Source organism: Panthera tigris, chromosome B4 (genome assembly GCF_018350195.1).
Source record: "Panthera tigris isolate Pti1 chromosome B4, P.tigris_Pti1_mat1.1, whole genome shotgun sequence".
NCBI lineage: Eukaryota > Metazoa > Chordata > Mammalia > Carnivora > Felidae > Panthera > Panthera tigris.
In genome coordinates this window covers 61,035,613-61,052,547 of record NC_056666.1, presented here as the reverse complement: position 1 = coordinate 61,052,547, position 16,935 = coordinate 61,035,613, and the positions used below count along the sequence as shown (strand labels likewise).

General features: G+C 36.3%; 1 protein-coding gene and 1 long non-coding RNA gene across 9 annotated transcripts in view; one reads left to right on the top strand and one right to left on the bottom strand.

The window, feature by feature from the left end:
• The window catches only part of CCDC91 (coiled-coil domain containing 91), a 349,643-nt gene that overhangs the window by 2,857 nt on the left and 329,851 nt on the right, over positions 1-16,935 (bottom strand). The window lies entirely within an intron of this gene.
• The window catches only part of LOC122240322, a 53,068-nt gene that overhangs the window by 26,419 nt on the left and 9,714 nt on the right, over positions 1-16,935 (top strand). Inside the window, exon 2 of the long non-coding RNA XR_006219857.1 lies at positions 6,803-6,934. This is a non-coding gene — a long non-coding RNA (uncharacterized LOC122240322). The remainder of the gene's footprint in view (positions 1-6,802; positions 6,935-16,935) is intronic.

Genomic DNA, 16,935 nt, shown 5'->3' with positions numbered 1-16,935 from the left:
TGTTTGCTTTACAATTAAGTTTCATAACTCATGTTCATATATCATAAGTGTTAGCTTTAATAGTTCAGTCTTCTAGAAGCCCCTAGAATAATCAGGAGTTCCATTAAAATGAAATTTAACTGAATATATTAGAATTTCTGAATATGAGATGGAGGATAAACTTTTCTGCTTTAGAAGGCCTATCACACAAGCTCACATAACACGCAACCTGTGACTGTTGCTAAGTAACAATAATCATCTCTACTTATCCATTCAGAATGAATACATATTTTGTAAAAATTTTAAAAGCATAATATATATAAGAAGGTTTGATAAAATGTTTACTTAAACATATCAAGCACTTCTCTTCTTTTGCTTATGGAATCAGTGGATTATATGATGATGGCCATACTGGTTTTGGGGTTAGACAGCTCCAAAGTTCATTTTGCATCTTTCACTAAGCCTCTCCAGGACTTTCTGAAGACAAGGATCCATTAAATCAACAGGAACTCAACACTTCAAGGAGCAATAAGGTGACACTGATCCCCTAGATAAACTGGGCCATCACAGAGCTGAACTTCTAATTTGGTGGTGCTTCCTGGGCATGATACATAACATCATATCTGTGAGGAGGAACACTTAAGATCTTTCTCTTATGAAGACAGTGAATTCCTGTCTCTGAAACGAGTATATCAAGCTGATGTTCACGGCAAATTCCTGAATTTCAACAGCTTCTGTTTTATTAGGCATTATCTTATTATCCTTTATTGAGGCAAGAAGATTTCTGCAAAATATTCAACTCTTTTTGCCCCTTGAAGATTGGGGGTTAGTCCTGTATTTGTGACTTTCATTTCAAAGTGAATCAAAGATTTGTATTCTATGACTTTGTGCTGACAATATATTATGTCCAGGGTAGTGGTGGCAAACATTTCTGGATATGGGGTTTACAATCTCTTAATAACACTGTAGCTCTAACTGCTTTGTTTTCCCTTCATTTTCTGTTGCTTCAGCCTTTATTCAGCTCTTTCAGATACCTGGAAATCACCTGGAAATTCTGAGGTCTCAGAAATAGACACCTGTGCTTTATAAATATTTTTCCCCCTCTTTGCATCTCTTGAGTTTGCATACCGCTGAAAACCATTTCAAAGCATACTACTTGCCAGAAGTTAATATTAATAAGATTAGGAGGGGAAAAAAAGAACACATGAGTTCCTAGTAATTCCCTGCATTAGATTTACCTTTCCATTAGTATTTCATGCTATGGCAAAGAAAAAGAAAAACATGTCTAGACATAAGCTTTCGTTCCAAAATACAATACAATGGATGGTGAACATACCTTGGTCTAAAAAGCACAATTCAAAGTCAATTACAAACAAGTATGGCTTTTTTTTTTTTCTGGAGCAAGGAGGGGCACAGAGAGAGAGAGAAAGAGAAAGAATACCAAGCAGGCTCCACACTCAGCACAAAGCCTGATGCAGGGATTGATCTCACAACCATGAGATCATGACCTGAGCCGAAATCAAGAGTCAGATGCTTAACCAACTGAGCCACTCAGGCACCCCTATGTAGGTTATCTTAATAGAACTGTTAAGAGCACTGTTTACATCCCAGAAAATCTTATACATTGTTTTTGAATATATATATTATATGTCTTGTATATATGATATATATAATACACTTAGTACTAATTTCAATATCTTTTGGGCCTCTACCAGCAACATATACCAAGAGATGTGAAAATACTAGGTTCACCTTTATCAATGTTACTTTTTTAACCTGCCCTCCACCATATTTTAAACTATGCTTACAAAGTGATCTAATTTTTTAATAAAGCTAGAATGGATATCTGGCAAATTCACTGATGGAAGGTGATTCATAAACAAATGTTATCAGTTTAGTAATAGTACATGTTATGGATTCAGTTTTCACATTCACTAACAAACTCTTTCATGAGCACTGAAGAAAGGTCAAGTATGATGATCTGGAACTGTGATTACTCAGGCAGATTTTCCAGTTAACATCATCATATTGGGTAAGAAAGACTGTTTACCTTCTAATAAGAAATGAAATAGTTCTTTAGTCACTTATTTGTTATGATGCCGACCCTTTAATGGTGTTATCTGGATATGAACATCCCTCTTTTTCTGACCTTATTATACACCTCCCCTCACAACAGGCCCTCAAGTTGTTTCATTTACATGTTTGAGATTGAGGTAATCAATTAATCAGCTAATCAGTTGATCAATAAAAAAGTCAGAATCGCCTACTCTTTGTACATGATTGCTCTGAGGCCTGGGCACTAAAAGTATAAAATAATGTCCTTGTCCTTAAGAAGTTTATAATCTTTCAGGAGAGACACACACACACAGTAATTGAAGAACAATTAGATGATGTGTAAAGATGGAGTCTAATGGAAGATGACAGACAGGGAGGGATCATGGCAGGAGGGCTACAGTGAAAACTTCACGGAGGTGGGACTTGAACAGGTGCTCAGAGTATCAAAAGCATTTCCTTAGATAAAGAGGAGAAGATGTGTTAGAAATTTGAGGAAAGCAGGTTAGGAGAACAAAGATAGACTATTGAGAGACACTGAAGAGGAGGCTTGACTGTAGTGGAGAAAGTCTGCTTAGGACTATTCATACATTCTTTCATTTGCTCATTTATTTAATATTTCTCTGTCACCTACGATGTGCATTATAGGCACTGGAAATACAGTGATGAATCAGACAATACTCAGTTTTATCATAATTTATACTGTAGTTTGAGGAGACAAACTAATACTTTTCAGGTGGAGATCAGTAGTATAAAAAATAACAAAGTAGCACTTGACAAAAACCAAGGTGAGAGCTTTTGGTAACGAAAAGAACTGAAAGAAGAAAGGGAAGAAAGGCACCATGCAAATGCATCCGGAAAGAAAATTTTACGGCAGATGTAACTGCAAGAGTGAGGTCCGAAATGTAGGTCCGGATTTGGTTTGACTAAGGATGGGCAACACATATCGTAAAACTGGAGCAAAATGAGCAATGGGGAGAAGGAGGGAGGATCAAAGAAACAAGACAGTGGCCAGAGCATGTAGGACACTCTAGGTGGTAGGAGGGCATTGGAGAGTGTTGAGCAGGAGTATGACCACACTCTAGGTTTGAAAAAGACCACATTTTGGGGCGCCTGGGTGGCTCAGTCAGTTGAGTGTCCGACTTCAGCTCAGGTCATGATCTCGCGGTCCGTGGGTTTGAGCCCCGTGTCGGGCTCTGGGCTGATGGCTCAGAGCCTGGAGCCTGCTTCCGATTCTGTGTCTCCCTCGCTCTCTGCCCCTCCCCCGTTCATGCTCTGTCTCTCTCTGTCTCAAAAATAAATTAACAACGCTAAAAAAAAAAAAAAGAAAAAAAAGAAAAAGACCACATTTTGTTACTGGAGATGACAGACTGTAGTGGGGCAAGAGCGGAAGAGGAAGACCCAGTTCTGAGACTTTTGGTGTGGGCAAGATATAACGTTACTCAGACCACTTCCAGTGGAAGCTTCACTGTAGGTCAGTTTTGGAACATATCTGAGATAGAACCAACTTGAGTTGCTGATGGATTAGAAGTGTGGATGAATGGAGAAGAGAAATAAAATGTGATTCTCAGAATGGTATTGCCATTTACTGATGATGGACTGCAGCTGGAGTGAGGAAAACTAGAATTTTGTTTTAGATGGGGTTGGTTTGTCTAATCCTATCAGATAAGTCAGATATTGGATAGAAGAGTGTAATTCAGGAGGGAGATCAGGGCAAGAGATACAAATTTTGAAATCATCTTTATATGAATGTCAACTTATTTGGAAAAAGGGTCTTTGCAGATATAATTAAGATGTAAGATGGAGTCATACCAGATTAGGATGGCCTCTAACCCAGTCACTGCTGTCCTACTCAAGAGACAGGGAAACACAGAAACAGACACAGGGAAGAACACCATGTGCAAATGGAGGCAGAGACTGGGGTGATGTGGCTGTAGACCAAGGAATGCATCAGATTGCCAGCAACAGCAGGAGCTAGGATCTTGCCCTGGAGCCTTCAGAGATGGCATGGCCATGCCAACACCTTCATTTCAGACTTCTAGCTTCTAAGGCTAAACTGTCAAAGAATAAATGCCTGTTGTTTTAAGCCATCCAGTTTGTGGTCCTTTGTTATAGCAGCCCAAGGAAACTACTAACAATGATTTTTCCAAGTTGTTGAGGTCCTTACAAACTAGAGTAGTGTTTCCCACAATGTGTAAAATATCATTTCTATGTAGTACATGTATGTATGTAGTACATGTTCTATTTTTGTTTTAGGGTTTTTTAGTCAGGTAAGCTTGGGAAATGAGGAATTAAAAAGGTTTCTTTTCTTTAGAACTCCTCAGAGCTTTTGTGCTCATAAACATTTGAATTGCCAAAATGGCTATAGTATGGTAACTTTTCTCCAACTTTTTTAAACTTTGGAATTGTGTGTGTGTGTGTGTGTGTGTGTGTGTGTGCAGGTGCATAAAGCATAACTGGAAAAATGCTCCACAAATTGATTTTTCTTCAGAACTCCTGTAGACTCAAAACAAACTGCAAATATAGGAAGAAGACTACACTGATCGAGTTTCCTCTTAGAAGTAAGCATGGAATTTTAGCGAGAAGATATTTTGAGATTTCATAGTCTAAATTGATGCTCTGGGTGGTTCAGAGACCAGTTTCACAAACTTGTATGTCTTCCTACACTTAAAAAATATGCTTCTTTAAAATATATTTAAATGTATTACAACCTGAGTTTATCTTTGCTTAAAAAAACTCTACTACGTATCAAGTACATTCTAGGCCCTCCCTAAGTATTTAACAATGGGTAGGTAAGAGTCATTCCTAGAAGGTGCAGAGAACTATTCTGGGTGTGGTGACATCACCACTCTTAGCCTCAATGTAGACATAAGGAAGTAGACTGCAGATCCATTTTAAAACCCAATATGCAAACATAACTGTAGTGGTTTGGTATGTTTTATGAAACCATCATAATAAGGGCTGACAGACTTGAAGAAGATAAATTTATTCTTGAGTGGTGATTACTTTTATTGTGTGACATTTAAATATTTTTGCTCTAAAGACCATCTTTACTTTTCTCTTGTATCTTCAAATTCTGCTTCTCATCATTTCAGCCTAAGAACTTTAGACTTTTGTATAACATTACTAGTTGCATTAATGGAGATTCTATGCTATCTGTTTTATTACTGGTATATTAACCATAAAGAGTTTCTCTTTTAAAATAGTCTTTTCTTGACATTTTCAGATAAGAAAATTTGATTGCAAGAGGGATCTATTGTATATAAAGCTTGAGTTTAGACATGAAATACCCTCTCTGGGAATATAACTATGTCATTATTGTAAATCATGTTGAAAGGGACTCTGAACCAACTTTAGGATAATAATGTTACATAAAATACATGTTTAGAATAACTCTGACTCTAAAAGGTTCAATGTAGTCAGGGCAGTGGTCTGAACTAAGGCAGTGCCAACTGCCTCAACCATGAACTTCAGAAAATGGAGGCCTAATCTCTTTACCAGAACATTTACAGGTCATCATTCATGTCCCAGGAAGACTTTCAATCCAGAGTTCTCATCTCCTTTTCCCTTTGAGGATACTTTTCAACTTTAAAGTATATTTCAAGTCTGACTATTTATACAGTTAAAAAATGTCAACATATAAAGAAATTGTGTAACTTTCTACCATGCACAAGATGAATTACAGATGCTCTTTTAGAGTAAATGAAAAACGGGTATAAAGAGTCTTAAACCTTATTGGCCACAACTGAAGAACTGTTTTTTTGCTTTCTTTTGTTTTGTTTTAAGATGTCTTAGGGCAAGTAAATTCTCTGTTTTTGAATCATCTAAAGTTAAGTTCTACATATTTGGGCAGTCCTGTCTTTTCATCTCAAACTACCATAGAATCCACTGGGCTATGGGAATATTCATTTTTGCTCCTTGCAAAATCATCTGGACAGAATAAGTCAATATGCATTCCAGATTCTGACGTGCAGGCACACCACCTTGGAATACAACCTTATTCAATCTTGAAACAAACAGCTGGCCAGAAAAGGATGTACTGTAGTAGTGAGTAAAGATTTTACTCTTACTTGCCTGATAGTAGCCACTAGACTTTATGATATGAGCTTCCCCATGCGAAGTTGAATGAATTTGAAAAAAAGCGCAGGGTTGGTGGGGGGAGGTTCTGGTAACAACTGCTTTAGTCCCAATTCTGACAATTTCCAAAGAAAATATAAAAATTTCCAAAACAACTTAAAAAAAGAAAGCCATAGATTTAGGGAAATTTTAGAAAAACAAAAGGAAAGGTAAACAAAATTGTAGAAGTAGTATACAGAAATTCTATCTTAGGGCTCTAAGCCATAAGGTTATATTTACCCATTAATAAGTTCCATATCCTACTTTTTAGAGTTCAATGGCAAGCTATGAGTTTATCTCAAATATAAGATGGATTGATTCTGGCAAGGCAGAAGACTGATTTTAATATGACATTCCACATACAGTTTTTAATGTAATTTGTTACATGCTCCCAAACGATGAAACAACCTTTTCCCACATTATTTTTTCAAGGTCTTGGTTACTGCAAATACTGCAATCTGTAGGATGGCCTTTTGTAAATTAAATAAACACAAAGATCTAAATAGATACTGTTATGTAACAAAATGTTCAATTAACAAACACAAACTCTTGCATTTTTGTCAATTCATCTTTAAAAGATTTTAGCATTATTTTGTGTCAATCTAAGGAACATCTGCCAATTACTATCTATCTCCTCTTTTGTTTTGACCTTCAGCAACTCAAATTTCATCTTATTTTGAAGTAGAAGAAAGAATTACATGACCTCCTGGGTCCTGTCTTCCCATGCTATCTTATAATCTCAGATGACTGATAAATTTTGTCTTATATGTTTTATCTACAAAAACAGGTAAGTGGCTGTCCACAAGGCTTGTTCATGAGCTCTGTGCACACATATACTGAAAATGATTTACAGTGCATGATCAATAATCCCACAATGTTGAAATAAGTCTCGTCTTGTTTTGAGAATAGTGTTACTAATTCTTGATTGGTAATGCTTGCTACCTGCCAGGCAGAGATGAACATCTTTATGTGTTGTATTAGTTGCCTGTCATTGTGTAACAAATCACCCTAAACCTAGTGGTTTAAAACAGAAAATATTTATCATCTCACAGTTTGTAGGTAAGGGAACTGGGTGCCGCTTAACTGAATGCCTCTCGCTCCTGGTCTCTACTGAGGGGTTGCCATCAAGTAAGTTCTCAGCTTGGCTACAGTCAATTCAAAGTTCATCTGGGCAAGAATCTGCTTCCAAGGTCTCTCGTGGCTGTTGGCAGGCCTCAAAATATCCATTTCTAACAGAGCTCATGTGAGCCCTCCACAAGGCTGCGTAATAATATGGGCAGCTGACTTCCTAAAGCAAGCAATCCAAGAGAAAATGAGAGGGATCAAAAGCACACCAAGAGAGTGAGAGAGCACCCAAGACAAAAGCCACAATCTTTTCATAACCCGATTTCATTCAGTCTAGCCCAGGCTCAGGGCAGGGAGATTGCATTAAGTGCAGGGCACCATTGGGAAACGTAAACTATGTATTTTCTCATTTTTATTCTTTTGAAACTCTATGAATGAGGCTGCTGAGGCTTAGAGACTGATAACTTGGCCAAGTGGCAGGGCCAAGACTCAAATCCAGGGGAGCATGACACGAAACCTATTGTCTAAACCGCAATACTACACTGCCTGCTCAGATAAGAACTGCAGTTATGATTGGGGTCCTTGCCATAATACCTGTTTTGCTAGAAATATGTAGGAGTTTCTTGCACTGCATACACTTGTGCAAAAACCTGTCAAGATGCCAAAAGCCCTACAGATAGTCATTAAAACATGTGATCATCTTCTCTTCCTAAATAAGTTCAGGAAGGTTTCTGTTATATCAATACACAAATAGTTCCCTGAAAATGCAACAGCAGTATTTAAAGAAAAACTGGCATATTAAATATTTCATATAAGAAATCACTGCCTGGGCGCCTGGGGGGCTCAGTCGTGCGAGCCCTGCGTTGGGCTCTGTGCTGACAGCTCAGAGCCTGGAGCCTGCTTCAGATTCTGTGTCTCCCTCTCTCTCTGCCCCTCCCCTACTCACGCCCCGTCTCTCTCTTTCAAAGATGAGTAAATGTTAAAAAAAATTAAAAAAAAAAAAAAAGAAATCACTGCCTTAAAGAACTTATATACCTCAGCGGCTGTATATAAAAACAACAGACTACTTACTTCCTGCTAGGTCCATAACAAAAGAAAAGGCAAACATTTGTAAAAGCAATGTATGGTATGGATCTCACCCTTGTGGTACTTTTGAGACTTAAACAGTCTTCACTTGCTTACCTTCATATTTCCATTACTACTGATATAACTGGCTAAGTATACAGTGTGAGATGCTCCACAGCTGTCATGCACATCTGATTCCCATTAGGAACTCCTCAGCATTCAAAACTGAACCAATGGAACAAAGCATCGTTTAACCAAATGGAAGTTAGTGTGAATAGACTTTTTTCTCTCATTTAAAATATAGAGTACCGCTCCTCCTCTTCATTCAGGATTTTATGGTGTGCACTTGATCAGTGAAGCCTTAAGGAAAAAATACCATCTGTCTGGCACATTTTAAAACAGATTTATCCTACTGAGGAAACCAAGTGGGCAAACACCCAGTCAGTCCTTTTAAAATCCCTTGCTGCCTCCCAGCTGGAACAAGGAATGTAAGAAAACCCTAACCTTCCTCCTTCTTGTAAACAAGTAAAGGAAGTTTGCTTTCAATTAAGGAAGCTAAACCTGGATATTGCTGCCTAAAAATGGCAATAGCACCTGCTCAAATAGAAGATGCTGAAAAATAATTAACGCTAAACACCCACCAAACAGAAGGTATCAGAAGTCAGGAAATATGGCACAGTGTGTGAGTTCTCTCTCCAAGATTCCATTTTCCTTTTTCTTACCAATAAAATTTTAGTTTAGTTCTAGGACCAATAGGAATATCCTTAAGCCATCACTCCCAAGACTCCCTCCCAGCCAGGGGTAGCTCAAGAAATGGGAGTGTAAGTTACTGGGTAGGACCTCCAGGGGATTTCCTTAAAAATGGGACAGACTCCTATCCCAAATTCTTTTTCCTTTAATGTTTTCATTTTTCCTTTCTCCTCCATCACAAACGTGTTTACTGGAGCTCCAGCTATTATTCTGTAGCCTTAACAATGTAAGCCAGTGCTAAAGATAGAAAAAGTACAAAGACAGAAGGATCCTGAATCATTTATGACTTTTTTTAAGGCTCTGTACCAGCTTTAAACTGCTTACCTCTGGACTTACCGATGCTGTTATTTCTAGTTTCTTTTGTTAGGAGACAGATATAGATCCCAGTGACAAAGGTATCAACTTTACACTGTGCATGTCTACCATCACATCAGAAACAAAAATTTACTTTTTAGAGTATAAGCTCAAGAATTCGAGCATAAGCTCAAAATGTTAAGTGAATGAGATGAAAATTTCCAGCAATTTAGCCATTTTTAATTTGGGGACTGAAAAACAACCAATGGAATATAATCTCCTGTAATAGCTTAAGAGTATGTGAATGGTAGAAAATAAAAATAAAAATGGTAAAAAATAAAAATAATGCAATAAAAAATTCCAGCAAGTTATTTTATGGGTATCAATAAACTGATTGTACAATTTATATGGTGAAATAAAAGACTCAGAATAGCCAACTCGATATTGAAGAGAAAGAAAAGAGTTGGGGGACCAATACTACCAGACTTCAAGACTTATTATAAAGTGACAGTAATCAAGGTAGCACAGTACTGGTGAAAGAACAGATTGAAGAAAGATCAGTTGAACAGAAGAGAGTCTAGAAATAGACCCCCATAAATATAGCTGGACTGATATTTGACAAAGGAGCAAAGACAGTACAATTGAGGAAAAACAGTCTTTTCAACAAATGGTACTAAAACACCTAGATAGCCACAGGACAAAAAAATGAATCTAGATATACACCTTAGCCTTTCACAAAAATGAACTCAAAATTAATTGTAGACCTGAAGGTACAGTGCAAAACTATAAAATCCCTGAAAGACAACAGAAGAGAAAACCTAGATAACCTTGGGTACGGTGATGTCTTTTTAGATACAATATAAAAGGCACAATCCATGAAAGAAATAATTGATAAGCTCAGATTCATTAAAAATTTCTGCCCTGTAAAAGCCAGTATCAAGATGGTAAGACGACAAGACACAGAGGAGGAGAAAATATTTGAAAAGACACATCTGTTAAAGTCTGTAATCCAAAATATACAAAGAATTATTAAAATTCAACAATAAGAAACCTAATTTAAAAATGGACCAAAGAACTTAACACCTCTCCAGAGAAGATATGCAGATGGGAAATAAGTTATGAAAAGATCTACGTCAGAGAAATGTATATTAACATGAGATACCACTAAACATTTATTAGAATGGCCAAAATCTAGAACAATGACATCACCAAACGCTGAGAAAATGTGGAGCAACAAGAACTCTCATTCACTGCTGGTGAGAATGCAAAATGGTACAGCCACTTTGGAAGACAATTTGGTGGTTTCTTACAAAATTAAATATACTCTTACCATATGTTCCAGCAATCTCATTCCTTGGCATTTACCCATATACCAAGGAGTTGGAAGGAGCTGAAAACTTATGTCCACACAAAAAATTGCACATGGATGTTTGTAGCAGTTTTATTCATAACTGCCCAAACTTGGAAGCAAACTAGATGTTCTTCAGTAGGTAAATGGATAAATAAGCTGTAGCACATCCAAATGATGACATATTATTCAGCACAAACAATAAATCGGTTATCAAACCATGACAAGACTTGCAGGGAACTTAAGTGCATATTGGTAAGTGAAAGAAGTCAAACTAAAGAGGCTGCATACTGTATAATGGAAAAGGCAAAACTTCTGGAAAAGGCAAAACTGTGGAGACAGCAAAAACTTAAGTGGTTGCTAGGGGTGGGGTAGGAGGTGATGAATAAGCAAAGCACAGAGGTTTTTTAGAGCAATGGAAATATTCTGTATAATGATAGATACATTATTCATTTGTCCAAACCCACAGAATATACAACACAAAGAATGAACCTTAGTGTAAAGTATGCATTTTGGCGATTATGATGGGTCAATACAGGTTCATTGAGTGTTAACAAATGCACTGTTCTGGTGGGGGAATGTTGATAATGGGGGAGATTATGCACGTGTAGGATGAGAGGGTATATGGGAAACCTTTGTATCTTCCTCTCAATTTTTTTGTAAACTTAAAAATACTCTAAAAAGTTAAGTGTTTTTAAGAAAGTTATATGGCGGTCTCATTTTATAGCATGTCTTCAAAGAAAACACTGAAGTACATTTCTTAAATTTATGGTGAGTATATGCAGAAATACAAACTTCATTTTTTAAAAGAAGTAGTCTTTTAATGATGGGAGAGCTTTACATAAAAATAAAGGAAGTGTCTAGCCTTGCCTGAATCGTTGGCTGAGAAACTGGGAAAAGTTAGGGATGATATTTAGAGAGAAAGACCACCACACCAACAAAGATCTTAGATATCTCTGCAGAAGTAGTCTTCCTCTTGTAAACTTAAACATGGGATTGCCAAATTCCATTAGTTCGTGGATTACTGTAAAAATTATCAATCTAGTAATAATTTTTAAAGGATACTTGAACCATAGTTAAGAAAAGACATATTTGAGTGAAGGACAGCAGAAGGACTGAGACCTTTGGGAGTGTAGTGGATACCGATCTACATGTATCCTGTAGACAGGAAACAAAATCACAACTGCTCTATTTGAGGCACAATGTGGAACAATCATCAAAAAGTGAGATAAAGTTCCAGAAAGCAAAGAAAGCTGACTGGAGTTTTTCCTTCTCTTGGTGGACTTCATCTCATTATTTGATGATCATTCCACACAGCTTCCTTGTACTGAAAAAGCTAATGACCCACAATGGGCAGTCACTGGTATAAAACTGTTCACAAAAAGTGGTGCAAACTATTGATATTAGGACTCAACATTCCTTCCTTAATTTCATCAGGTTAGTTTAATACAGTTGACTCTTGAACAACATAGGTTTGATTTATGTAGGTCCACTTATATGTGGATTTTTTATAGTACAGTACTGCAAATGTGTTTTCTCCTCATGATTTTCTATTTTTTTAAGTTTATTTCTTTACTTTTATTTTTTAAATCATTTTTTAAAAGTTTATTTTGAGAGAGACAGAACATGAGCAGGGAAGGGATAAAGAGAGGGTGAGAAAGAGCGAGAGAGAGAGAGAGAGAATGAATCCCAAGAGGCTCTGCAGGGTTAGTGCAGAGCCTGACATGGGGCTAGAACTCACAAAACTGTGAGATCATGACCTGAGCCAAAGTCAAAAGTTGGACGTTTAACCGACTGAGCCACCCAGTCGCCCCTATTTAAAGTAATCTCTCCACCCAACATGGGGCTCAAACTCACGACCTTGAGATCATGAATTGAATGTTTTTCCAGCTGAGCCAGCCAAGCACCCCCTTATGATTTTCTTAATAACATTTTATTTTCTCCAGCTTTCCCTATTATAAGAATGTAGTATATAATACACATAACATACAAAATATGTGTGAATCAACTTTTATGTTATCGATAAGACTTCTGGTCAACAGTAAGGTATCAGTAGTTAAGTTTTTGGAGAGTCAAAAGGTACACGTGGATTTTCAACTGTGGGATGTCAGCACCTCTAACTTCTGCATTCTTCAAGGGTCAGCTGTATTTTCAGAAGAAGTATCAAAAGTAGAATGGTGGGGGGGTGGCGCCTGAGTGGCTCAGTTGGTTAAGCATTTGACTTCAGCCCAGGTCATGATCTCATGGTTCATGGGTTCAAGCCCTGCATCAGGCTCTGTTGCCAACAGCTCAGAGCCTGGAGCCTGCTTTGTATTCTGTCTCCCTCTCTCTCTGACTCTCTACTGCTCACGGTCTCTCTCAAAAATAAACATTAAAAAGAAATTAAAAACAAAAGTAGAATGGGAAGTAAGAACTGACTAAATTATGATTATCACTTCTATTTTACAAACAAGGAAATTAAAACATTAAAAAGTTCTATATTTGAGAATTGGTAGTAAAACCATACTTACAGAACATGTAAGTTCCTGGCTCCAGAGTATGAACTCATACTGTCACAATGAATTAACGTATAATACATTATGGAAGAAAGTTAAGATTTAATGAAAATAATATTTGTGGGGAGAATATCTTTTAAAATGAACTCTAGTAAGTTGTGTTGGAAGAATGAATAATACTGCAAAAGACTATTCCTATCCTAAAATATTTAAAAATACAGGGAACATGACAAAAGCGTTTGATAAGAAAATTGTTACAAAATACCTGTGTGTAATAAAGACCACAAAATACTCCTGTTGTTCAAATCAAACAGTAAAGCCGATGGAGAGGCTAAGGAAACAACTTTCTTTTTTTTATTTAAAAATTTAATAAAGTATTTTATTGAAACGCACTTTAAGTTTTTATTTAAATTCTAGTTAACTTACATGGTAAAATTGGTTTCAGGTGTAGAATTTAGTGATCCATCACTTACATATGACACCTAGTGCTCATCACCAGTGCCTTCCGTAATACCCATTACCCATCTAGCCGAATCCCCCATCCTCCTCCCTCCCTGTTTGTTCTTTGTAGTTAAGAGTCTCTTATGGTTTGCTTCCTTCTCCCTCTCTCTTTTTTTTCTCTTGCCCTATGTTCATCTGCTTTGTTTCTTAAATTTCACACGAGTAAAATCACATAGTATATTCTCCGACTTATTTACCTTAATTATAATACACGGCAAGATTTCATTCTTTGATGGCTAAGTAATATTCCATTGTGTATGTGTGTCATACACATATACACCACGTTCTTTTTTTAAAAAATGCTTATTTATTTATTTTTAGAGAGAAAGTGAGTGTGTGAGGGGGGAAGGGGCAGAGAGAGAGGGAGAGAGAATCCCAAGCAGGCCTGAAGCTTCCAGCACAGGTGGGGCTTGAACTCATGAACCATGAGTTCATGACCTGAGTTGAATTCAAGATTTGGACGCTTAACTGACTGAGCCACCCAGGCACCCCTATACGCCACATCTTTATCTATTCAAATAAAGTTTGAAAAAGAAACACAGCAAAGCAACATTTCAAAATCATTTTTCATTACCCTGCTATTTTATCCAAAACAAGTAGGTGGGAAGGGGAACACAATAAATATTAAGGATCCTATGAGTGGTTATGTTTTTAGTATTCTAGAGTTCTTATAAAGGGAACCACATAATTTTTAACTATATACGTCTCAATAGTCTTTGGTAATGCAAAAAAGGGAAAAGTAGAATTGGGAAATATATTTATCAGTTAATCAAAATATCATAACTATAGTTACCAATAACAAACACTTGAAATGTGAGTTACTGAAAAATTAATCATAACTTACTTGACAAATGGACAAAAACAGAATAATTACTCTAGAAGAAAATATTCAAAGGCTATATATTTCACAGGCAAGCAAACTATTAATAGAAAATGAAGTGTACATTACTGTGAAGTGTAAATTTGTACATTACAAATTTAATGTAAAAATAAAGACTGTTTTGGAAATTTGCTCCTAATTAAAGAGATTACAGGTGCCTGATTTGAATATAGGTAAGCCAGTTACAATTCTCTAAATCAAAGAAAAGGAACAGACTTAATGAAAATATTCTGAAGTAGAATTATGCCATTATTAAAATCAGGTAGCTTGATTAAAACTTCATGTATACCTGCATTTTGCTTATAGATCAAGCATAATGAACATTAAAGAAATACACTGATATAATTTCCCAGATCAAATATGGCACTGGGGCTATCATTAGCCCCAATTCACTAATGAATAGTGTCCAAATATCACATATTGCAAGGAAATAATGAGAGTAATATCTTCTTCTTGGCCAATATTTAATAGTTTGCTGAGAGAATGAGTGCTACTGACCCGTGTGCTTTGAGTTCTTTGAACAGAACTTACACTGTCCCATCCCAATATTACTTTCCTGGACACACGTATGGCCAATGATAACCATTTTCTAAATGGCTGATAAAGGTTACAGACACACTGTGTCACATGGAATAGAGTAAACTAACTAGACATTAGTGCCTTACAAATGTATGACACTGTTTTCAAATTGGTTTAATTCAGTGGTCTCTAAATATTTTGGTTTTGTATCCCCTTACACATTTTTAAGTTGCTATCTAACCTTTTATTTATTGTAAGTTATACAGTTTTACAAAGGATGGAATTTTCAGCATATTATATTATACTTGCTGACATCTATAAATAGAACAATTACTTACTTTTTTAGATATATCCTATTTATACCCCACATAACTTATTTAAACAAAATACAAACATCTGAAACTTTTACACTATTCCTTCTCTTTTCTTAAACTTCTGTATTCAACCACCGGTCCCCCATTTTTATCCTAGGCATACATCTTATGCTTACAACTTGTAATGATCACTCTATTTTACTTCTCTGAAATATATATATTTAAAGTTAAAAAAATGAAATAATCCCAAATCGGATACCTTCTAGAGATTAAATTATAATTTTGAAGTCCCTTCAATGTGGGCTCATCAGATTACATTAGTTAAGGGCTACTCAAGTTTAAGTCAACATTTACTGGACATATCGGCAGCATTTGATAGAGCTACAACTCCAATGAATCACTTTTTTTCACTTTCCTTCTGGGACATCTTTCTGACTTGGTCTCCCTTTGCTCACTTGGTTGCAGCCACCCTGTCTTCCTTGCCCTTTCTCAAATATAACCAAGTTCCTTTCTGTATCAGCCCTTTGCACTTGGTGTTCCCTCCATCTGGAATATCTTTCTAGATAACTGCATGACTTCATCACTCTCTACACGCCAACCTCAATTCATGGTTGAGGCCTGCTTTCACACACTTCTAAACAGCACACCTGCTCTTCAGCCGCATCACTAACTCATCACCCTGATCCCGAAGGCATGTAACATCCACAAATATCACACATTTGTTTAATGTCAGCCTCATACCTCATTAAAATGTAGGCTCCCTAAGAAAATCCTAGGAAACCAGACATAGATTCTGATGCATTTACTTCTGCCTCTCCGAAGTCTAGAACAGTACCTGGCATGTAATGAGGGCTGACTAAATGTTTGCTGAATTTACTAAATAAAGAACAAAATGAGAAGAGATAATTACTAACTTTATTTTAGCAACTGTATACTAGAAAAAAATACTGTAATATATTTTCAAGAATTTCAACAAATGGTACTTTTGCCTTCACAAAAAGTAATATGTATAAGGGATTTAAAATGATTAAAAGAAACTGCATTTTACAAAGCACTTAGCACACTAGTGATGGTATTCTTTAAATGTACATCATCTATTAATAAAATACAATATCACATGAAATAGAGGTTTGCATCAGTACGTAGATGCTTTGTTTTCATGGTACATAGATAGAATAAAAATAAATGGAGGAGTAAAAGAATTAGTAACAATAACTTATAAAATTATTTGAAAATTATACACATTTTGGAATTTTTAACAATAAAATGAAAAAAATGTCAAGTTTCTTAATTTCTATCACTGAAAATTGTTGTTGTTGAGAATCATTCATTTTCTAAACTTTGTCAGATCTATTTAATGCAGTGAAAGCTCCAGCCATGTTGCTTTCTGGCACTGCTCATTTTGTGCTTCTGAAGCTGGAAGAATTAGTTAATGACATGTTGAAATCTCTCTGAAAGACAGTTTTCTGGATGGCTCCAACAGTCTAGATAATATTCCAAGTCTTGAAACAGCATGGAATCACACAGAGTGCTTAACTGGACCTAACAGAGACTTTT